Here is a 26016-nt window from a genome sequence, read left to right as displayed (position 1 = left end):
AAATGGCAAAAACGCAGAATGGCTACAGATAAAGCATTCGACCGTTTATACCAGTTTTGGATCCTGGAAGTTGTCTGCATTTAAAGAAGTGTACGATCTTCATGCAGAATCATCAATGCATTTATGAAGCATTAAATGTGCATTCAATGCAGCATCAGAACGTTCAAAATAAAGACGTTGATGATTGACCTATATAAAGGGAAGATTGCTCAAGAAGTGAAAAGAAGACAAGAAACACGAAAAATCTCAATCAACTCAATCACTTGAATACTATCAGAAGTCCTCAATCTGATATACTGAAGCAATACTTGAGCACACTTACAAGATCATTCACTTGGCTGCTCAAATAAACCCTCGCCTACAGTTTACATATCTGATCTTCAAGGATCATCCTAGGGTTTCCAAGCCTCTCGACCGCTCTGCAGTTTGAGAAGCTCAACCGGACTGTATTCATTATTGAAGAGACTTGAAGCTACTCTGAAAGCTTCCACCAGTCTGATAAGAAAATGAGAATCTTATCTGTGTAAATCTAGGAGTTTCGGATTAGGCATTGGATAAGTCCTAAGTCTGAAGTGGGTGTATTGCAAGACGTTGTAATAACAAAAGTCTTCTAGTGAATTCCTTCCTAAGTGGAAGAAGGGGAGACGTAGAAGGATTAAGCCTTCGAACTTCCATAAATCGGCCTTAGTCTTTATTGCATATTTATCTAAATATATTGCTCATACATCGTGGTACTTTGCATCACTAAAACCTCTGAACTATTTTCGCCCTATTTAAGTTGTTCAAACCGTTTTGGAAGTTGAGAAAACAGATTAAGTGAACTAAACTTCACTTGATCATTTTGAAAAGAAAGAAAATAAGTTTCAGAGTGTATTCACCCCCTCTACCCTCTGAACCGATCCCAACAGTTTATAACTTGACTTATTTGGAGGGGTTGAATGATGGCATTTGTTTTTACTATTCTCTTATTTAATATATCACCCCGACTCTCCACTCTTAAGTACAAAACTTTTCTATTTGACAATAATTCTGAGAAAGAAGGCATTTCATTTTTGTACCTTCCAGCAGAATGCTGCAGATCTAGCTCAGAAACCATGGACTAAGTGTAACCGATGCAGTTTTGGATACTTTGAGCAAATCTGGTTACAGGAATCAGACAGGAAAGAGGATTATGATACAAGCTAGCGATAGTCCAGTGCTGAAGAAGTTCAATAGCAGCAGTGATTATGAACTTGTTTACCAAGTTGAAGAGGACGTTCGCGAGATTTTAACTCAACCATTTTGGAGATAAAGAAATTTGCTAGCTCTGTGGTCATTAGTAAAAGATCTGTCTTTCCAACTGATCTGGCCTTCCTCGTGGGTGAAACAAATGTTGTTCCAACATTGCAGGCTTTTGATCTACCCGTCTAAGTTCGATTGTTCCGAAACGAGTTTGTATCTCAGCCATGGGACTTCTTCTCTGATGCATATGTGGAGACTAACCAATATGTTTCTTATATGCGTTGTTAATGGTGTGATCTCCGATTACCCTGCTACCGCGTCTAAATACCTTAAATGCTTATATTTCCTCTTCTTCTTCTTGTTTATTTGAGGTTGTGATTTTGTTATACATACATTGCTAGTAAATACTTGTGTCTTCATGTTCATCAGCATTTGCATATAACCATTATGATTGGGATTGTTCTGGCTTTTTTATTGAAATTGAGTTCATTGAATAATGGACATAGAAGAGAAGCTTTCGTGGAATTTATGGTTAAAATAAATAAAGTGATTATATTATATACAACAATTGTGAGTTAGTATGTATGATACCTGCTGCGAAAATTTAACATCAGTCAAATCATGATACAACAATTGTGAGTTAGTATGTATGATACCTGCTGCGAATATTTAACATCAGTCAAATCATGATCCTGTTGAAACTTCTTATTGCTCCACTGCTATTAGAATATGTATGTATGTGAGACTGCATACAGTAGATCCACTGGATCCATTTTCTGCCAATATAATTATCTCATCTCTGATAGGATTTTATTACATGAATTAATATGAAATGATGCCATTTCCAATATTTGCCATAGAGAGTCACAGAGTCATGGATGTATGTCAACAATCCACATCCACAATCAAAAAAGGGGAATTGGCCTAGCACTGAGAGTCGTCGTCGCCCGTATGTGAGAGATGACGGTTGCGTAGGCGTCTACAAACCCTACAAGGTTTGACACTACATTATGACACCGTTTGGTTTGAGTGATAGGATAAGTAATCCATAGATAAGTAATATAATGTAAATTAAAAATAATTAGAAAAAATAGTTAATAAATTATTTGATTTGATGGATAGATTATAATTTATTTGATTTAATTGATGTAAAATTATTAATTAATAAATAGATAAATAATATGACAAAAATAAGGCAAAATTAATTGGGATAAGTTATACATAGATTAATAATTTATCAAATCAAACAATGCCATAGGAAATATAAACATTTAAGGTATTTAATTTTAGGGTAAAAACTGAGCGCTAAAGCCCTAGAGCTACTAATCGTCAGATAGTGATCGGCATTCCTAATAGCGGCAGTTCCTGATCCACTAGCTCCATTGAAGATGTCACGTTTCAGATTGGTAAAAACTCTTTGCTGTTTTTTTTTCTTTTGTCAATCTAATGATAAAACCCTACCCTACTGATCCTTAATTTGTGGATCTGAAAATGCAGTCTGTTTTTTGATTTCTTTTTTGTCAATCCTCTGTTAGATAATCCGTGTTTTGTTCTAATTTTATCTTGATTTCATAGAGACCACTTCTAGTAGTTCTTTTGTCAATCTAATGCTAAAACCCTTGAAAATGCAGTCACGTTTGGTTTGTTTTTTTGCTTTCTTTTTTGTCAATCCTCTGTTAGACAATTCCCTGTGTTTTGTTCTAATTTTATCTTGATTGTGTTTTGTTCTAATTTTATTCATAGACCACTTCTAGTAGTTCGTTTGTCAATCTAATGCTAAAACCCTTGAACATTTTGTGGATCTATTGAAAATTTGGTCTGTTTTTGCTTTCTTTTTTGTCAACCCTCTGTTAGATAATCCCCGTGTTATGTTCTAATTTTATCTTGATTTCATAGAGACCACTTCTAGTAGTTCTTTTGTCAATATCCTCTGTTAGATAATCCCCGTGTTATGTTCTAATTTTATCTTGATTTCATAGAAACCGCTTCTAGTAGTTTTTTTGTCAATCTAATTGTTAGGCTGGTACTCCTGATTTCAACAATAACAATAAAGAAAAGAGATGGAGCGATAATGAAAGATTGTATTAGCTAAAATAATTCGGAAGAACAAAGAACTCCCAGATTTTGGAATCTGTAACCCCCTAGCCAAGCTAGTAGTACAAAGAAAATATTTGATAACTAACTACCCAACGCTTTCCTCATTCTGACTTTTATATTTCCCCTATCCCATGTGTTAACTAAATGTGCTTTTTATGCCTTCTAGTATAAACAAACTTGATACTGGGCTTGGGTTGATCCTAACACTAATGCTAAAACCCTTGAACGTTTCGTTAATTTGTGGATCTATTGAAAATGCAGTCACGTTTGGTCTGTTTTTTGGCTTTCTTTTTTGTCAATCCTATTTTAGATAATCCCCGTGTTTTGTTCTAATTTTATCTTGATTTCATAGAGACCACTTCTAGTAGTTCTTTTGTCAATCTAATGCTAAAACCCTTGAACGTTTCGTTGATTTGTGGATCTATTGAAAATGCAGTCACGTTTGGTCTGTTTTTCCTCTGTTAGATAACTCCCTGTGTTTTGTTCTAATTTTATCTTGATTTCATAGAGACCACTTCTAAGTAGTTCTTTTGTCTCCGCAGCTCAAAGACCGGCTGATGAACATATCCCCGGCTGTATATGGTCTTACGGTGGCTGGCACTACCTTTGTTGGGAGCGCAATCTGTTTTAGCTTTGATAACGTGATCTCTTTTGATAAGCCTTTTGGGGTTTAAGACAGACAAACAACATGAGTCGATTGAATCAATTTTGGAGAACAATGAGTCTAGAGAGAAACTTCAGAAACAGATGTCTCTCTTTTGGATCAGCAGCGTGAAATTGATGTGCAATTGATGGAGAGTGCCAGAAGGATGGAGGATGATTTCAGAGCATATCTGGTAGATTAGATTTTAATTTTTATACTTTTGTTGAAATAATTTTAACTTTTTTTTCTTCTTTTAATTTTTGCAGTTGGCCAAGCAACGAAGATGTTTCATCTGCAGGCTTTGGAGAGGATGCTAGAAACCGAATGTACTAAATCACTAATAGATTCCAGTTTCTGATTTCTTCCATTTTATGTGTTGCTAAATTGAAATAGCAATGATTAGAACATAGCCCTCTAAGTACTGAAATAACTTTAAAACATCCTCTTTCATACAGAGAACTTTCTGGTTTTCTCTCTGTGTATCTTGATTTGCTCGGTGTCGCCTGTAAATTTGCCATGTTGATTTTTATGCGACTGAAATTTTATGCACCAGAATAAGTTGCGTGTTTTTAGAATCCATAGGTTAAGTTTCTCATGACAATTTTTGTTTTGTTTAATTGTGATTTAGGGAAGAGCTGGATGCCAGTGAACTGAATTTCGTAATGATTTTGGGGTTGTGAGAATCATTTTATCATACTCGGAGCATTTGTATTTTGCTGTTTAGTTATGAATTAAGGGCATGTATTTGAACTTTTTGCCACCATATGAATGGCATAATTAATACTTGAACCACGGGAAGGCTCGCCTCTGTGGATGTGAGGTCTAGATACTTTATGATAGATCATTGACGCCTTGAGTAAAATTTAGATATTTGAATCAGCTGGCGAGTGCTTTATCTTAGGCAGGACAAATTATTGGGTGCTATATTGGTCTTTGTTTCCTTTCTGTTTCTGCGGTGCGTGCACTAACTGGAGCCGTTAAGGTGGAGGCTCGCCGGGTCGGTCCCCAGGGTCACACAATTTAAGTGGGCTGACCCGCTAGGGCCGCGACTTGCGTGGGTTAGCCTGTTGTGGGCCTGGGTTGGCCCGCGTGCCTGGAGAAGTATTATTATTTTTTTACTTTTATTGTGATATATATATATTTTTTAATAAAAGTTTTGAATTTTTTTTGTATTAGAGCATCTTCGATGGAGGTTCAAAATTGATGGTTCAAATTTTTTTTTTAAAAAAAGATATGAACCATGTTCAAAATTATACTTTCTGAAATTTTTTGGGGAAGTGCACACGGAAATGCATTCTCTTTTCTTTTTTCTTTTTCTTTTTTTTAATACTTTCTTTTTTAAAAAAACACAATTTTTTTTTGTAAAATTTTGTTCACAATTGAAACTTACGTTATCATCATATTTTTTGTTTTAAAATTTTTAAAATTTTATTAAAATTATTTATGAGAATAAAATTGACTCATTATTAAAAAAATGGTATATGATTAATTAAATTATATTAATAAAATTATTATCATAATTATTTATTTAGTTATATAATTTAAAATTATTCTATAAACAATTCAATGTGATTTTTTTAACTTGTAATTTGAAGTGTGTAGTGTTTTTTGTTATATGTGCATGCTACTATACTTAGTAACATGTCCTTTTCATTTAAGTAATTTTTTTAACTAAATTTTGAAAATATAACATAATACTCTAGTATCAAATTTAAATTATTTTAATTAACATTTAGTTAAAATATTATTTTTATTATCAAAAGTACGAATTTTTAACTTGAAAAAGTTTGTAAATTAACTAACTACATGAATAAAAATTATTACGTTAAATATGTATTTAGGTAAATATGTATGTGTAAAATACTAAAATTTATAAATAAAAGTCAGTAAATTAAAATGAAGGAATGTATGTATATGATTGAATAGCGAGGACCCCAGTAGTTGTATTTTTTTGGGTTTATGATTGAGGATGAAAGATTTAAACAATAATAAGTTTAAAACTTTTGAAGTGTCACTATAGATGGCAAAAATGAACCCATTTTTTGGGTTCATCATATGGAGATGCCCTTAATTACTTTATATAAAATTTACACGTATGAAATCAATAATTAAACATTTTATTAATATGTTCATATTAATATTTATTTATGAAATGAAATTTATAATTAATTATAATAATTTTTATTTATTTTTATTTGTAGTGAGCCAACCCGCGGGTCGACCCGTCTAACCCGCAACCCACCTTAAATTGGGTTGGGTTGGGGTTGAAGAATTCCAGCCCGCCGGGATGGTGAAAGTGAAACCTCCATCAACTTCCTGCTTTAAACCCGGTAGCTCAATCTCCGGTACACATCGCATCCTCCAAGCTTGTGGTCTACTTCTGCACCCCACCACCATTCTTCCAATCCCCTTCAATTCCTCGATATGTCATTCATCCATACAAGGCCAACCCTGTCACTCTCTATGTGCATATATATGTGCATATACTTATATACAAGAATATCAAGAAACACAACATGAGTTTAAAGCAAATGTCGAAAATCTAAGCTTGCGCTTGGATTGAAGTATTAGTATTTCAAATCCATGGATTTCGATTATAATTTTAGTGTTAACAATGAAACATAGAGAAATCTCAAATTCATAACTTAATTATATGAATAAAAAAGAATTTTAAATCATCACTTTATTGAATGAACTTAAAATTCATCCTAACTACCATGAATTACCATATAAACATAAAAAAGTGATTTTATGTTTGTGATACTATTTCTCTAAACAACAAAAATGTATTTGAAATACATGGATTTGAAATACTTCTATCCATGCGGAGCCTAAGTGACAAGAATAATTCTACTATATTAGCATCCACCTTAGTCAATTTTCACACCTAAGATGCTATGGTCTTTCATGATATTTGGGATGCATCCTTTTACACAAACAATGAACATGAAGGGCATCCAGAAGCATGCATACATGCGAGTGAATATCATCAATTCCATAGATCATTTCATAGCCATTGAACCACATTATCAAAGGAGAATTAGCCCGATTCACGACCTCTAGATGCACACTCTCCTAGGACTCCTTAGTGATTAACATAGAGATGCATAAATCTAGAGTTAATAATAAGCAAAGCCAAAAACAGAAAAAATTTCACCAACTTTCAGTAAGTCAAGAGAGGATGCAGTATCATGATCTAGGATGACATAGATTTAATCAATAGAAACAAGAACTTTACATCTCAAACCTGCAAGAGTAGCACCGGCCACGAATCCACTAGCTACATCATTAAGAAAGTCTTTTTTTGCCCTGTATTTCTCAACTAACAGCTTTACCCCATGTAGTAACCCAGAACTCATTTTAAGATAATAATATGTTAAACATGATTAAGGGTTGGTAATTAACCAATTCAGGGATTTAATCGGACTTCAGAAGCAAGAAATGAAATTTCATTGTCTGTGACAGTTCGGACGATCCGAAGAGGACTTCGGACGGCCCGAACTTGACCACCGGTTGGGTCTCCGAAGTGTGAGCTTGTTGATCTTCGTGGGTTAAGGCTGGTCACGGACGATTCCGAAACTCAAGTTCGGAAGGCCCGAGACTTGTTTGGTGCCGAGTAGGCATGATTACTCAGCTAATGAATTTTGACATAGTGTCGGTCTTAGAGCACTTTGGACAACCCCGAAGTAGAGATACGTAACGATCCGTAACTCGACGTTGTCCTCGCATGCAGACAGTGAGTTAGTGATCGGACGATCCGAAACTCAGGTTCGGAGGGCCCAGAACATCGATCCGAAAATTTTCCTATAATTAGGGCTCATTTGATTTTATTTTGAAATATACGAATTCCGAGTTTTCTTTCTTCAGGTTTATATAGTGTGAGATATACACTTGAGGGCCCTAGTCGGTTATAATAGAGGTTCTGGGAATAACCAAGGAGTGGTTATAGACATCCGGGGAGTCATTCAAAGGGCTAATTCTACGGACGAAGGTATGGTCCGGGAATCTATTTAAGTTTTGGGAGTACTTATTAGCTTAGTTAAGGCTTATAGAATTTATGTAGTGATACGGTGAACTTTGAAATATAGGCTTGGAACCTAGGATCCCTACTATATCTTGAACTAGCCTAGAGGTACTGTTCACATTTGATTATGAGATTTCCAGCGAGTATACATACTTATATGTTTTTTTGCATTTTATTTGGAATTTTATTATATGGCATGATATATGATTTTACACTTTACTATATTCATATTGTCATGTGCATTATACACGTTGAGCCTATAACCTTGATATATCGATAATAGAGCCCGGCTCAGCTCTATACTGCGATAGTCTGTCTACTGAGAGTAACGCCACGCGACACGTGAACATTTAAATCTGACTACTCTGGTGTACTTGACGAGATGTGGTTGCACCCAGAGGTTGATCCGTGCGGTGGCAGCACTCATGTGGCGCCGGTACTAAGCATGACTTTTCAGATGACCCTTTACCAATCAACATGTTTTCATGCCATCATATTTATACGCGTACTCATGTTTATGTACTGAGCGTTAGAGCGCTCGACGTCCTAGTTTGTTATCTTGGACATACACCTTTTAACCGCTAGATTCCATGGGGCAGGGCGCAGGATGGACGGAGCTGGTGGTTCAAGGCAGGGATTATGGAGCAGGCCTTGAGGAGTTAATTATACAGCAGGATTCGTATATAGGCTGTATAATGTTTGATTTAAAGAGTATTTCGATAATATGGTTGTATCACTACCTGTGAATAATAAGCTTGACATTCGTTTATACTAAGCTTGGATATGTAATTTTTGGATATTTTTTCCGTCCGCACGAGTACTTTACACTGTTAAGTTAGTTTGCTGTAATAAGTTAAATGCATGCTATTAGTTGCCAGTTAGTAGGTGATACCATGCAGGGTCACAATATTTTTGTATCAGAGCATGCTTAGATTTTGGGATTAAGTACTTGGGATTTAGAATTAGTAATTCTTGCGCTATTGGGGAATTTAATGTGCAATTTCCTTTTCAGGATATGGCTGCCGAGAGTCATGGTAGTGTTGGCCCTGGAGGAGGACATCATCATCGTCATCACCGCCATCATGATGATCAACATCGTCATCATGATGGGAGACTTCGCTGTATCTCCTATCAATAAATTCATGCAAGTAGGACCGAAACCTTTGGTGGGAGGCAAGAATCCTGAACAAGCAAGAAGATTGATATCTAAATTCTCGAAAGTACTTTTCTAGCTTTTGATTGTGGCTGTGGATCAGAAATTGGAAGTTATAGAATTTGTTCTAGAGGATCGAGCACCGTGTTTTTGGTGTGGAGTCCAAAGCTGCACAGCCACGTAACTGAGAGAGGACAGGTGACTTGGAGAGATTTCCCTTTCTGTCAGCAGTTCCAGAAACTGTATTTTCCCCTCCAGCTGTTCGCTCAAGTCACGATCGATGGAGTTGCTTACTCTGAGGCAAGGAGTCAATGACTATTGATCAATATCAACAACGATTTCTTGATCTGATACCTTTCAGTCCTCATATTAATGAGAGTGATGCATCAATAGTATGGTCTCTTTCTACAAGGCCTGAACCAAGATATCTACTCACAGGTTATTTGTCTGTGATGAACCAGTATCTTATGAGACTTTGGTGAACCGTTGACGTCTTGTGGAGAACCATCAACCAGGCCCGGGCACACTTAGTTTGATGCCAGCACAAGCTTTTATTGGAATCATTTTTGAGGCCAAGCTCTCAATCTGTTGTGCAATCTGGACCTGAACGTCCTCTTCATACTCCTGACAACTTACATGCTGGATCCTCGTGGTTCACGAGGTATGTTTCCGTTTTGGGAAGAATAAGAAGAAGAAGGAGTTTTTGTTATAGTCACTGGTGGATGGAAGCAACCTGCATGCTTTCCTGTCGAAAGAGCAACTGGATGCTTGTTATAGAATTAGCGGTCAGCAGGGACATCCTGCGGAGAGATTGGTCCTCAGCGCATGGGTTCTGCTAGTGAGTTGAGGATCACAGGGTTGGATCTCAGGCTTCTACTTTTCCACGACAGCAGCCAGGCAACCTCAGATTTCTTCTGGTTACCCTTTCCGAGTCCCCAGACTCAAGGGCAGGGTATTTGCTTTTGTCTCAAGAACATGCTACTGAGGGAAGTGATCGCATGTTGGCAGGTACCCTTTCTGTTATGTGGTATTTACGCACTTGTTTTTAATTGGTACTCTGGAAGGCAGCGCATTCCTTAATTTCTAGTCGCTTTGATAAGAGACATAGATTTACCTTATGGTATCATTAGATATGGATTTAGTTGTACCTACTCGCGCTGGAGCAGGAGATTAGTAACTAAGCGTCTAGTGATGGGTTGCCTTCTAGAGTTGGAAGGTAATGTATTGTCAGCTAATCTGATGATAGTAGCGATGACAGATTTTTGATAGTATTTTGCGGAATAGATATAGACTGACTTTTGTATCACGCTACTTTGGATTGATAACAGCTTCTGGTACGAGTTTCATCCAGCTAAGAAGGGTGATATAGCTGGTATTTTTAATGGTGAGGGTGCGAGACCGTCCGAGGGCCCACTTGTTTTGGCTCCAGAAGGCATGTCATGTCCTTGGAGTCAGGTGGGGAGGGCTACCTTATCAATGCAAGTTGATATGTCCATGAGTAGTAACGGGTCTTGATCAGCAACCGTAGTCAGTGATTTTCCTTATGTATTTCCCTGATGAGATTTCCTGGGTTTTCCTCCGGTGCGAGAGGATGAAATTGGTATTGATTTAGTACCCAGGAACCTAACGCCTATATCCCGAGCGCCTTATCGTCTAGCACACCAACAGAGATGAGGGAAATTGAAACAACAGTTATATTATCTGCTTGATAAGGGATATATTCGTTCCGAGTGTTTCTCCGTGGGGAGCACCTAGATTTGTTCGTCAAGAAGAAAAGAAGGATCGAGTCGATTGTGTATTGATTACAGGCAGTTGAATCGTGTCGGCCCTCAAGAGAAGTAACCTTTGCCGCGGATTGATGATCTGTTCGATCAACGAACAGGGAACTTCATTTACCCTCCAAGAAAGATCTGAGATCTGGATAACCACCAGATTGCGGGTACGAGACTCAGATAATTCTACGACTGCTTTTAAGGACCAGATACGGGCATTATGAATTTCTGGTTATGCCATTTTCGGATTGTACGAATGCAACCGGCAGTCTTTATGAATCAGATGAATTTCAGGTATTTCGCGAATATCTGGATAGATTAGTCATCGTCTTCATTGATGATATATACTTGTCTATTTCTCATGACAAGGATGAGCATGCACAATATTTGAGGAAGTTTTTACAGACATTACGAGATAAGCAGCTGTATGCAAAATTGAGCCATGAGTGATTTTCGCTTGATCGGGTAGTGTTTCTCGGGTCATGTGATTTCTAATGAAGGGATATCTGTTGATCCTAGTAAGATAGAGGCAGTGCTGAACTGGTCTCGTCCGAACGGTTGCTGAGATTCGTAGTTTCTTGGGTCTAGCTGGATATTACCGTCGGTTCATCGAGAATTTTGCACAGTTGGCCAGACCTTTGACACAGCTTACCCGGAAAGATGTTGCCTTCATATGGTCCTCGGATTGTGAGGAGTCATTTCACGAGCTGCATGGACGTCTTACTACTGCACCTGTGTAGCTCTACCTTCTGGATCAGGAGGTTATTGTCTATACTGATGCCTCTGGTCAGGGGTTAGGATGTGTTCTGACACAGCATGGACATGTTATTGCCTATGCTTCTCGACAGTTGAAGATGCATGAGAGTAATTATCCAGTACATGATCTCGAGTTAGCCGCCATTGTATTTGCACTCAAGATCTGGAGGCATTATCTTTATGGCGAGAAATTTGAGATATTCACGGATCACAAGAGTTTGAAGTATTTATTCACTCAGGCGGAGTTGAATATGCGACAGAGACGCTGGATGGATCTTCTGAAGGATTATGATTGTGAAATCAAATATCATCCAGGTTCTGTTAATCTTACTGCTGATGCCTTGAGTCGGCAGGTGAGACTTTCTGCACTTCAGACTAGTGAAGTATCTCATATGATTCAAGAGTGCTGTTCATTGAGTTTTACGCTCAAGCACAAGAAAGGAAAATGGGATTCGATTGTATACTATTTTGTCTGAGCCAGCATTGTATTCTCGGATCAGAGATGCTCAGATATCTGATGTTAAGACTCAGTTTGGCACGTTTAGCCAATGGAGTTAATACATCTGGATTTCATTTTCAGGCAGATGGTTTATTGTGCTTATCTAATCGAGTGGTTGTACCTAATGTTGCAGCTCAGGAACGATATTCTATCTCAAGCTCACAGGAGTCGATTATCAGTTCATCCTGGAAGCATGAAAATGTATAAGGACTTGCGAACTAGATTCTGGTGAAAGGGATGAAGAGGAGTGTGTATCAATTTGTTTCGAGATGTTTGGTTTGTCAACAGGTCAAGCTGAACATCGACGACCAGGTGGATTATTGCAGAATCTTGAGATTCCCGAATGGAAGTGGGAGCACGTAACTATGGATTTTGTTACCCACTTACCTATGACTTCACGTCAGTGTGATGCTATCTGGGTCGTTGTTGACCATTTGACAAAATCAGCACACTTTATTCCTTATAACCGGGAGTATTCTTATGATCGCATGACACGTTTATACATCAGAGATAGTGCGATTGCATGGGATTCCAGTGAGCATAGTCAGTGATAGTGACCACCGCGATTGTAGCTCACGTTTTTGGGGTAGTTTTCAGTGGATTTGGTACCACTCTGAGTTTGAGCACTGCATATCATCCGGAGACAGTCGGACAATCTAAGCGGACTAAGATTCGTACATTGGAGGATATGCCTACGTTCTTCTGTCATGAACTTTAGCTTATCGTGGCAGGATCAATTACCTTTGATCGAATGGCCTACAATAACTTTATCATCATAATATTGATATGGCACCTTTCGAAGGCAATAGACGGTCAGTCGGTGTCGTACTCCGTTAGTGAAACAACATACTACTTCAATAAATGCGGAATTTTTTATGTTTAAAAAAAATACTACTATACATACATGCCCATACATATATGTATATAAAAATAACAAACTTTATTTCTTAAATAACCTGAAAAATATTAATAAAATAAATCCTTAAAAATGTTTCATGGATCAATTTAAAATAAAAAACAAACCTGCTCGAAAAATCTCATATGCGGAAACAATAATAAAATAAAACATGTTTCAAAATTTTACATAATAAACTAAATAGCTGCGACGGTCCACGGTTTCCACTGCTCCGTGAGCTCATAAGTCCTCACCACCGGTAGGAGCTAAATAAACGTCCTCATGGCTCACCTGCACCATATAAGCGAAGTGAGCCTAGGTCTCAACATGTCTAATATCCTTTAATAACAAGGTTAAAAATAATGCATCACATAATTACCAATACATTATACATGTCCATGACAATGCATGGAAATATTTTCATCCACATAAATATTAACTGCTGAATCATAATATCTGAGACTGTCACCAACACCCCCAACCATAATCATATACATATTATTTTCTTCATTCCATATATAACATAATTGAGCAATGCTTTTGAAACCTGAAGAGGGTCCTATCCATAAGTGTGAACGCTCATTTGTCGACTGATCAGTCTCCAGAAACCAACTTACGATGGCGGTGAAAAATCACCGCCTATGGTAGTAAACTACCGAAGCATATGGTGGATAACCACCCCTAAATGGTAGTAAAACTAACGAATCATATGTAAAAAAATCACCCCCTATGTCACACATACTTCAATTTCCATCCAAAATATTTTATTGCTCTATATTTACATAATTATATACATAAGAAAATTTCATGAAAGCATGCACAAAAATATGTCCGAAATATAATATTAAGTTAATTTTTCAGAAATATACTTAAAATAGACTTCATGCATAAAAATAATTAAATATTTATTTTTCGAGACTTCATTTATTTTTCATAGGTTAGACAAGACTGCTGATCACAATCACTCTATAGCCCAATTAAACTGTAATAAAAATCCAATAATCATATCTTAGCCCAAATAACTTGATTAACCTTAACTGGGCCTAAATAAAAATATTAGAGCCCATTAATTTAATTACACCCAATACAAAAAATCTTAGACTATACCCCTAAAATCCAACTGACTGGTCCAAGAATATTCAAGGGCTACCCACTAGCCCATACTAAAATCATTAGCCTATCTGAAATAAATTATTTAAGGCCCAAATAAAATTATTTGGAGACCCAAATAACTTTTCTAATAAATTATTCAGAGCCCAAAATACACGGTAAACTGTTAAATACTTAACAATTAAAATACCCAAGGCCCGGCCCACCTAACCCGGACCCAGACCACCCTACCCGACCCAGCTATGACATATACCCAAACCCGTACCCCCAGGACCCAGCCCAAACCATACCCCAGCCCAAAACCCTTACCATCCCCCATCCCCTCAATCTATTCACCTCTCGGCCGTGCGCAGCATGCCTTCTTGGCCTGTTGCCCGGCCAGGCTCCGGCCACCCCTTGCCGGAGCGCTGCTCCTATTTGCCCAGATGTAGCCCACATCTGGGCGGTGCTAACCCACCATGGCTCAGCCACGAGCCATGGTCCCTAACCCTAGACCGAACCCTCCTTCTAGAAACCTATTTGGCTGTGAGCCACCCTTGAAACCCAACTTGTTTCTCCAGCCTTGCACACCGGTGAACCTATCCTCTAACCAACCAACCACCCATCTCCCAAGACCCTTTACCACCCATGACTCGGCGATGGACCAGCAGCCATGCACCAACTCCATGAGAGAAAACATGATAAATGTGCATCTAAACCATCGAATACATATAACGCAAGGAAAAATCATTATTTTCTAGCATAAATCAAAAACATGAACGTAAAAATCTTTCAAAATCTGTCCATGAATGCATACATAGCTAATATGGTGTTCAAACGAAGGAAAAAGACATGCCTTTAAATTTTTAGAACGGAGGTCTATGCGTTTACTGGTTTCCGGGACGACGAACGACCAAAAACCTTCAAAACTAGAGCTTGATCGGCTATGGGGCTTGAAGTTTTCTGTCAAAAATGGTGGAGGAGGCTGATGAACGTGTGGGAAGAGATGGTGTCGGCTAAGTAGATGGTGGTGGGGTTTGGGTAGGTTTAGGTTTAAATAATGGTAATAATATCTTAAAAAAATCTCAATAAATTAATATATAAATTATACCTTAAATATAAAAGTTTTAAGCTCCTAAAATATTTAAAAGTCTGATAACAATTCAAAAAAATTCCGAAATAATAATTTAAGAAATTTTTAAATATTAATAAAAGTCATTAAAATGACTTATTTTGGCCAAAAATAAATCCTTAAATAAATATAAAATTAAATACTAAAATTTTCTTGACAAAAATATCTTAAAATAATATTTTAAGGCTCATAAAACTCATAAAATATTTTTGGCTAAGAATTTTGGTATCTCGTCCGTCCACGGTCCCGTCTACTCGATCAAAACCAATAATTCCTTAAAAATCTAAAAATTATAAAATAGCGGGTTAAATGCAAAAATAAATTAAATCATGCATATAATTCACATAATGACATATAAATGTCATTTAACCCAAATATAAATTTAAATAATTATTTTCCTTAATTATGCATGCAAATTTACGTATTAAAATTTTCGGGTGTTACAATTCTTCCCCCCTTAAATTGAATTTCATCCTCAAAATTAAAGTGCTTACTCGAATAACTCCGGTAGCTAGTCCTCATGTCTGCCCCCTCCCAAGTGGCTTCCTCCTCGGAATGATTCTGCCACTGGACTTTGACCATCGGTATGACCCGCGTCCTCAATCTCCCCTCATCTCTGGCTAAGATACGAACAGGCCTCTCCTCATATGCTAGATCTGGTGCTAACCTGCAAAGGCTCGTAATCCAACACATGCGTCGGATTAGAGATGTATTTTCGAAGCATGGATACATGGAAAACGTTGTGCACTGCTGCAAGCCCTGGCGATAGTGCTAAACGGTATGCCAAAGTGCCAACTCTCTCCAAGATCTCAAATGGCCCAATATATCTCGATTCAACTTGCCTCTGCGACCAAATCTCATCACCCCTTTCATAGGTGATACTTTCAAAAAAACATGATCACCTACTACAAAACCCAAGATCTCGTCGTCGAGTATCAGCATAACTCTTCTGACGACTCTGAGCTGTCCTCATACATCCCGTATCTGTGTCACAATATCGACAGTCTGCTGTACAATCTCGGGACCAAGTAAAATCCTCTCGCCAACCTCACCCCAATGCACTGGCGATCTACATCTCCTCCCGTAGAGAGCTGCATAAGGAGCCATACCTATAGACGACTGAAAACTGTTGTTATAGGTAAACTCCACTAATGGCAGTCTAGTCCTCCCAAGAACCCTGAAAATCAATGACACAAGCTCATCAGTAGATCCACAAGAATCTGGATCACCATCTCCGACTGACCATCTGTCTGGGGATGGAACGCTGTACTGAATAATAGCCGAGTCCCCAAAGCTGTGTGCAAACACTTCTAGAATGCAGACGTAAATCTCGGATCTCTGTCCGATACTATCGACACTTGGTAATGGCCATGCAAATCTAACAATCTCCTTGATGTAAAGCTCTGCATACTGCGTCAATGAGTAAGTAGTCCTCACCGGCAAAGAAATGAGCTGACTTGGTGAGTCTATCTACGATCACCCAAATAGCTGTACATCCTCTAATACTCATCGAATGCCAACTACAAAAGTCCATCGTGATGTTCTCCCACTTCCACTCCGAAATGGGTAGAGGGTTAAGTAACCCTACAGGACGCTGATGCTCTGCCTTGACCTGCTGACAAGTCAAGCACTCTGATACAAATCGGCCAATATCTCTCTTCATGCCGGGCCACCAATACAATGACTGCAAATCTCCTATACATCTTCGTACTTCCGGGTGAATGGAATACGGAGATGTATGAGCCTCTATCAAGATCTCAATCCTCAACTGATCAACGTTCGATACCCACATATGACCACGGTAACGGAACGATACCATCAACAACTGTATAAAGAAGCCCGCCCTTGGCTTCCTCTCTCTGCCTCAATCGCTGCAACTCCTCATCTGCAGGCTGTCCAACTCTGATACGATTCCGAAGATTCGGCTGTACCACTAACACTTGCCAAACTCGGTGCCCTGACCGCTCGAGTACAACTCCAGCTCGAATCTTTGAATCTCCTCTTGAAGTGGCAACTGAACTGTCCACACAAGATACCACTGAAGTCTTCCGACTCAACGCATCAGCCACTACATTAGCCTTACCCGGATGGTAGATAATGTCACAGTCATAATCCTTAACTAATTCCAACCATCGGCGCTGTCTCAAGTTCAACTCCTTCTGTTGAAGAAGTACTTGAGACTCTTGTGTCTGTGAAAATCTTGCACTTCTCACCATACAGATAGTGCCTCCAGATTTTCAAAGCAAAAACCACTGCTTGCTAGCTTCCAAGTCATGCGTCCGATAGTTCTTCTCATGAATCTTCAACTGTCTCTAGCATAGGCAATGACTCGGTCACTCTGCATCAATACGTGCCCAACCCAAGCTTAGACGCGTCCGTGTAAACCACTAACTCCTCGTGTGGAACAGGCATCGCCAACACTGACGCAGATATGAGTGCTTCTTTAAGTCGATTAAAGCTGCACTCTGACAGTCTGAACTCCATATAAACTTCGCATTTTTCTTGGTCAAGGAAGTCAAGGGTACTGCAATAGAAGAAAAACCCTTGATGAACTTCCGGTAGTAGCCTGCTAAACCCAAGAAACTGCGAATCTCTGAAGCATTCTTCAGAATTCCCCAATCCTGCACTGCCTGCACTTTCGTCTGATCCACCGCTATCCCATCTTTCAAAACTATATGGCCAAGAAATGCCACCTGCTCTAGCCAAAACTCGCCACTTACTGAGTTACGCATACTTCGATGCTCCCTCAAAGTCTGCAATGCTGTCTGCAAGTGCTGTCTATGCTTCTCAATGCTCCTCGAGTAGATCAAGATATCATCAATAAAGACTATGATAAACTGATCTAAGTACGGCTGAAATACGCGGTTCATGAGATCCATGAAGACCGTTGGAGCATTGGTCAATTCCAAACGGCATCACTAAGAACTCGTAATGCCCATAGCGTGTCCGAAAGCAGTCTTGGACACATCTGCATCTCTGATCCTCAACTGATGATAGCCAGATCGCAGATCGATCTTAGAGAAAACCGAAGCTCCCAGCAACTGATCGAACAAATCCCCAATCCTCGGCAGTGGATACTTGTTCTTCACAGTGACCCTGTTTGAGCTCTCGGTAATCGATATAAAGTCTCATGCTATCATCCTTTTTCTTCACAAACAACACTGGAGCTCCCCAAGGAGAAAAGCTAGGACGAATAAAGCCCGTCTCCAACATCTCTTGAATTTGCTCCTTCAACTCTTTCATCTCAGTAGGAGCAATTCGATACGGTGCCTTAGAGATAGCACAGTACCTGGTATCAGATCAATACTAAACTCCACCTCTCTAGCTGGTGGGACTCCTGAAACGTCCTCCGGAAAGACATCTGAAAAGTTACAAACCACCTCTATATCTGACAATGATCTGCTAGGTGGTTCTGATTACGTGACTACACTGGCGAGAAACCCCTGGCAACCACGTCTCAATAACTTCCTCGCACGTTGTTAGAACCTAATGGGGGGGGATTTAGGTTCTATTTGGCAACTTTAGCAATTTAAAGCGATTATGCAAGTACGCAAGCGGAAGACTTAAGAAATCAAATAATAAGTGCGGTAAATAAATGCGTAATGTAAATAAAGCAGTAAAAGGGATAAGAGATGTTTATGGAAGTTCGAACGATACATCGTCTACGTCTCCCCTTCTTGGTTAAGTCGATTAACCAAGGATCCACTAGCACTTCGAACGTCTTGGCCTTGATGGCTCCAAGGGTACCTTACAACTTGACACGATCACCGCGCCGATACAACTCAAAACTCTTGGCCTTTAGGGCTCCAAGGATAGCCTCAACACTCGTAAAATACACTTGGCTTCACACACAAGTGTTTATAAATCCGAGCAACCAACTCACAAACTAACAACCCTCGATATTACAACCCCGAATACAACTCGATATGTGAATATATTTTGAACACTCAAAAGGGGCTACAAATTGCTCAACAAATGACTTGAATGATGCTTGAGAGGATTGAGAGACTTGAAGAGTTGGGATAATTTGAATGGCCTCGGAATGCCTCCTTTTATAGCTGAAATTATGACACCGATCGAACTTCCGATCCCTGCATCGGAGCTTCCGAAATTTGAATTCTGAGACACGCGGGTGTACTGGATCTGAACGTCCGATCCACTTCGGAGCTTCCGATCGCGCAATAAATATGATGTCGGGCAAAAGTCTTCCGGACAAGATTATCAGGCGGCCGTTCAGGATCGAACGTTCGATCCTGTTCGGAGCTTCCGATCTGCTTCACTTCGTTGCCTCCGATCTGCTTCCGAACAATATAATTTTACATAGAAACTGATCGGACCTTCCGAACCACGATCGTAGCTGTCCGAACCTGTTCTTCGTAGCTTTCTTTCCTCATTCCGACCAATATAAAAAAAATCCCTGACAATAGATCGGAGCTTCCTGAACCAAGATCGGAGCTTCCGATCTACCCTTAGCTTCCGAAGATGCTTCTGATCATGATCGGAGGTTCCGATCGCCAATCGGAGCTTCCGATCCCGTAGTAGTAAACTTTTTCGAATTTTGTTTCTGATCTTGAGTATGATTTTAGTATTAATTCATCTTTGAAAATTTCAACTCTGTAATAAGCTCAATGTAAATATTAGTAACATTTTAACCTAGTTTTGTTAATCATCAAAACATAGAGAAATAAGACTTGTTAATGCATTAAAAACATTAATCACATAATTCGATATTTATATGCTTTTAAGGCGTAACACACGTGTATAAGAGATAACAGGCGAGATCTCACTGCTCGAAGATGCATAGAAAACAAACTGGTCGCCTACCACTGGTTTCACTGCCACTGTCCTCTGCCGAAAATCAATCACTGCTCCGTTGACTGACAACCAATCCATACCCAAAATTAGATCGAATCCAGTCAACGTGAAAAACCACAAAATCTGCTCTGATAAGTATGTACCTGTAACTCCATCTCCAAATCTCTGCAGACGCTAGTGGTAGTAAGAATCTGACCAGACAGCATAGTGACATCGTAACCTGTAACAGCAACCTCAGGCTTGATGCCTACCCGCCTGATAAACTCTAGGAAGATGAACGAATGCGTGGCTCCTGAATCTAGCAACGCAAACGTGGAATTTCCTCCCACTAAAATTCTCCCTGCACGCAGAAAATCCCAACAATCGCATACTAAACTTACTTTTCTCCCAATACAAGTTACAAAATATTTCTCTTAATTAAACACGAATAAAATGAACATCCTACCCTAACCAAACAAACAGATAATTCATGCAATTTAAAATCATGAAATAAATTCCCAAAAATTTCTTAAAAGAAGAAGTTTAGGAAATACCGGTGATTAAGGAGGTATCTGGGTCTGCCTCCTCAGTCTGCATGACGAACACCCGCCCAGTGGTGTTCTTCCTCTTCGGGCAGTTATATGAAACATGCCCTGGATCCTTGAAACATAGCATACATTGGACCCCACTAGACACTCCCCGGTGTGCGGCTTCTGACGCTGCGGGCAGATCGGAACTCCTCCAGTATTAGGGGCCCTGCCCCTTTGCTGCTGCTGTGGCTGACGCCCCTGAGGCCTCTGCTGCTGTCCTTGCTGATTCGGGCCCTTAGACGGCCTAGTATACGGCTTCTTCGCAGGAGACTGCAAAGTCGCCCTCTGAAAACCCGGCTGAAAACTGTCTCTTTACTCTGCTGCTCTCACTGCATCTCTCGCCTCCCTTCCTCAGAACCGTAATGCACCTTCTGCTAACTGCCCCCGCCTCATAAAGTAGTGGACATCCAACATGGCGAACGTTCATGCTTGAATGTCAGCACCGCAATACATTCCACAAATTGCCTCAACTTATCCGCGCACTGTCAGCCAATAAAGAGGCACGAATCGGACACCCTCTCATCGAATTGGGTGATGTAATTCCACCATAGACTTGTCTCCCTGGCGGAGATTCATAAACTCCAGGATCTTTGCGACTCGCGCACATCCTCAGTGAAATACTTGGCATTGGACATGCGTCTGAACTCTATCCAAGTCAATGTAGGTAGATTCACACCTCGAACCACACCTTCCCACCAAGAGGCTGCATCACCTCTCATCATATACACTGCACACTTCACCCTGTCAGCATCAGTGATCCCCATGTAGTCAAATATGGACTCCAGTGATCGAATCCACCCCTCAGCAATTGAGTGGATCAGTGGTGCCGACAAACTCCTTAGGTCCCTTATTCTGGAACCGCTCGGCAACATCCTTATCATGTGTGAGCCTAGGATGTGCCGCTTGCTGCTCCAACAGAGCAGTAATCCCCGCCATCATGTTAGCATTGGCCTGATCCAATGCTGAGAGAGGGTTCTGCGGATCTTGAGGTGGAGGTCCCCCTCGCCTATTCATCTGTCTCGGAGGCATTCTGCACCACCAAATATTTTTCTTTAACGTAAATCGCAATGCATAACTAAGGGTTTCAAAAGTTCTTACTGAACATGAAATACTTAAACTTAATAATAAGCTCCTTCTAAATCTTATTAAAGCATTTAAAACTTACAGACCGATAGTGAGATTTCTGAGCTTCACATGACAGTAGACATCCTCCAAGGACCGCGCTTTGATACCAAATGAAATACCTACTACTAATAAATGCGAATTTTTTTTTTAAAATAATACTACTATACATACATGCCCATACATATATGTATATAAAAATAACATACTTTTTCTTAAATAACCTGAAAAATATTAAATAAATAAATCCTTAAAAATATTTCATGCATCAATTTAAAATAATAAACAATGCTGCTGAAAAATCTCATATGCGGAAATAATAATAAAATAAAACATGTTTCAAAATTCAACATAATAAACTAAATAAGCTGCGACGGTCACCGGGGTCCACTGATCCGTGAGCTCATAAGTCCTCACCACCGGTTAGGAGCTACATAAACGTCATCATGCTCACTTGCACCATATAAACGTAGTGAGCCTAGGGGCTCAACAATGTCTAATACTTTATAACAAGGTTAAAAATAATGCATCACATAATTACTAATACATATACATGTACATGAGCATGCATGGAAATCTTTTCATCACCATAATAAAACTGTTGAAATCATAAATTGAATCATAACCATAACCATAAACATATTATTTCTTCATCATATATAACATAATTGAGCAATGCTTTTGAAACCTGAAGATGGTACCTATCCTAATAAGTGTGACGCTCATGTGTCGACTGATCAGTCCTCTTGAACCAACGCTACGATTGGCGGTTGATAAAATCACTCCTCCCATGGTACGTAATACATACCGAATCATATGGTGGATAACCCACCCCATATATGGTAGTTAAATAACTACGAATCATATGGTTGGGAAAAAAAACCACCCCTATCGTCTACTACATACTTTCAATTTCTACCCAACAATATTTTATCTGCTCATTCATGTATTACATTTAATTATATACATAAGATAATTTCATGAATGCATGCAATGAAAAATATGTCCGTAATATAAATATTTAATTAATTTTTCATTAATATACTTAAAATAGACTTCATGCATAAAAATAATTAAATTATATATACTTATTTTTATTTTTTATGGGGTTGCGTCCAGACTGCTGATCACTAACTCTAAGACCATTAAAAGTAAATAAAATCCAATAATCATATCTTAGCCCCACAAATAATCTTGATTTATTTAACTGGGCCTAAATAAAATTATTTAATCCCATTAATTTATTAAACTCAATTATAAAATTCTAGACTGGCCCAAAGAAATCCACTTGACTGAGTTCTCCAAAAATTATTCATGGGCTCCCAAACCATAAAAAAATTATTAGCCTAACTTAAATAAATTATTTAAGGCCAAAAATAAAAATTATTTGGAGGCCCAAATAATTTTTTAATTAATTATTAGAGCCCAAAATACACTTAAACTGTTAAATACTTAACCAATTAAAATACCCCGAGCCCGACCCAACCTAACCCGAACCCGGACCACCGTGACCCAACCACTATGACCTCAGACCCAACCCGAACCCCCAGTGACCCGGCCCAAACCCAGCCCCAGCCCATAACCCGAACCATTCCCCCAAATCCCCTCGGCTTTTATTCACCTCTCGGCCGTGAGCAGCAGGCCTTCTTGGCCTTGTTGCCGCCGGGCCTGAAAAGGGTGAGCTCCGGGGGGGGCCAACCCTGGCCGGAGCGACCACCCGCCTAGGACGTATTCTAGCCCACGTCTGATGGCTGGTGATAACCCACCTTCGGCTCAGCCCGAGCCATGGTCCTACTAGCCCTAGACCGAACCCCCTACACTTCCAGAAAGAAAACCATTGCTGTGAGCCACCCGTGAACCAATTTGTTTCCTGCCTTGCCACCCGGTGAACCTAGGCCTCTAACCAAAAACCAACACAGACTCCATCTCCCAAGACCCTTACGCACCCATGACGGCATGGACCAGCAGCCATGCACCACTCCATGAGAGAAATACGTGATTTAAAATGTGCATTCTAAACCATCGAATTACATATAACGCAAGGAAAATTCATTATTTTCTAGCAATATATATCAGATAACATGATCGTAAAAATATCTTTCAAAATCTGTCCATGCAATGAAATACATAGCCTTATATGGTGTTCAAACGAAGGAAAAATGACATGCCTTTAAATTTTTAGAACGGAGGTTGATAGCGTTTACGGGTTTTCCGGGACGACGATACTCGGACCAAAAACCTTCAAAACTAGAAGCTCTTTGATCGGCTATGGGGCTTGGAAGTTTCTTTTATGTCAAAAAATGGATGGAGGAGGCTGATGAGAAATGTGGGAAGAGATGGTGGTCAGTTGTGGCTAAGGAGATGGTGGTGGGGTTTGGGGGTAGGTTTAGGTTTAAATTATGGTAGAATAATATCTTAAAAAAAAATCTTCAATAAATTAATATATAAATATTATACCTTAAATATAAAAGTTTTAAGCTACTATATTATTTAAAAGTCTGATAAAAATTCAAAACAAAAATTCCGAAATAATAATTTAGGAAATTTTTAAATATTAATAAAAGTCATTTTTAAAATGATATTTTTTTGGCTAAAAATAAATCTTTAAAATAAATATATAATTAAATACTAAAATTTTCTTGACAAAAATATCTTAAAATAATATTTGTAAGGCTCATAATAACGCATAAAAATATTTTTGGCTAGAATTTTTGGTATTCTCGTACGTCCACGGTACCGTCTACGCGATCAAAACCAATAATTCCTTAAAAAATCCTAATAATTCTAAAATAGCGGGTTAAATGCTAAAACTAAATTAAATCTTGCATATAATTCACATAATAAACCACATAAATGTCATTTAACCCAAATATAAATTTTAAATAATTATTTTCCTTAATTATGCATGCAAATTTACGTATTAAAATTTTCGGGTGTTACAGTTATTCTGGGATGAAGTCGGGGAACGACAAGTCGAGGGTCCTGAATTGGTGCAGCAGATTGTAGACAAGGTAGATTTGATCAAGCATAGGATCAAAGTTGCTCAAGATAGACAAGCCAGTTATGCTAATATTCGTCGCAGTCCACTTTATTTTGAGCCTGGTGAATATGTGTTTCTACGAGTATCACCTTTCAGGAAGGTGATGAGATTCGGCGTGAAAGGCAAGTTATCTCCTCGTTTTATTGGGCCTTTCCAGATACTGGAGAAGATCGGAGATGCTGCATATTGTTTGGCTTTACCGCCAAATCTTTCCAGTATACATAATGTTTTTCATGTGTCGTTACTTCGACAGTATATAGCTGATGAATCTCATGTGATTCAGTCTACTGATATTCAGCTAGAGCCAGATTTGTCTTTTGTTGAACGACCAATCCGTATCTTAGACAGAAAGGAGAAAGTTCTTCGGAATAAGACTATACCACTTGTGATGGTACAGTGGCAGCGCCGAGGCATTGAAGAAGCAACTTGGAAAACTGAGAGTCGTATGCAAGCAGAATATCCTGAGTTGTTTGCTTTGTATTTTTGATTACCATGTAGTTGTAATTACAGTTGTTGTAATAAAACGTGGTTTGATATTTCATATTGTTATCTTGATTTGTCTTTAGATGTTATTTCGCAGACGAAATATCTAAAGATGGGGAGAATGTACTAACCCAGAACTCATTTTAAGATAATAATATGTTAAACATGATTAAGGGTTGGTAATTAACCAATTTCCGGGATTTAATCGGACTTCAGAAGAAAGAAATGAAATTTCATTGTCTGAGCCAGTTCGGACGATCCGAAGAGGACTTCGGACGGCCCGAACTTGACCACCGGGGGCTCCGAAGGTGAGCTTGTTGACTTTGGAGTTAAGGCTGGTACGGACGATCCGAACTCAAGTTCGGACGGCCCGAACTTGTTTGTGCCAAGTAGGTAGGATTACTCAGCAATGAATTTTGACAAGTGTCGGACTTAGAGCACTTCGGACGACCCGAAGTAGAGATCGGACGATCCGAACTCGACGTGTCTCGCATGCAGACAGTGAGTTGGATCGGACGATCCGAACTCAGGTTCGGAGGGCCCGAACTCGTTCGAAACATTTCCTATAAATAGGGCTCATTCGATTTCATTTTGAAATACGAATTCCCGAGGTTCCTTCTTCAGTTATATAGTGTGAGATATACACTTGAGGGCCCTATTGGTTATAATAGAGATTCTGAAATAACCAAGGAGTGGTTATAGTCAT

Source organism: Henckelia pumila, chromosome 3, assembly GCF_033568475.1.
Source record: "Henckelia pumila isolate YLH828 chromosome 3, ASM3356847v2, whole genome shotgun sequence".
Lineage (NCBI taxonomy): Eukaryota > Viridiplantae > Streptophyta > Magnoliopsida > Lamiales > Gesneriaceae > Henckelia > Henckelia pumila.
This window is presented reverse-complemented; position numbering follows the sequence as displayed.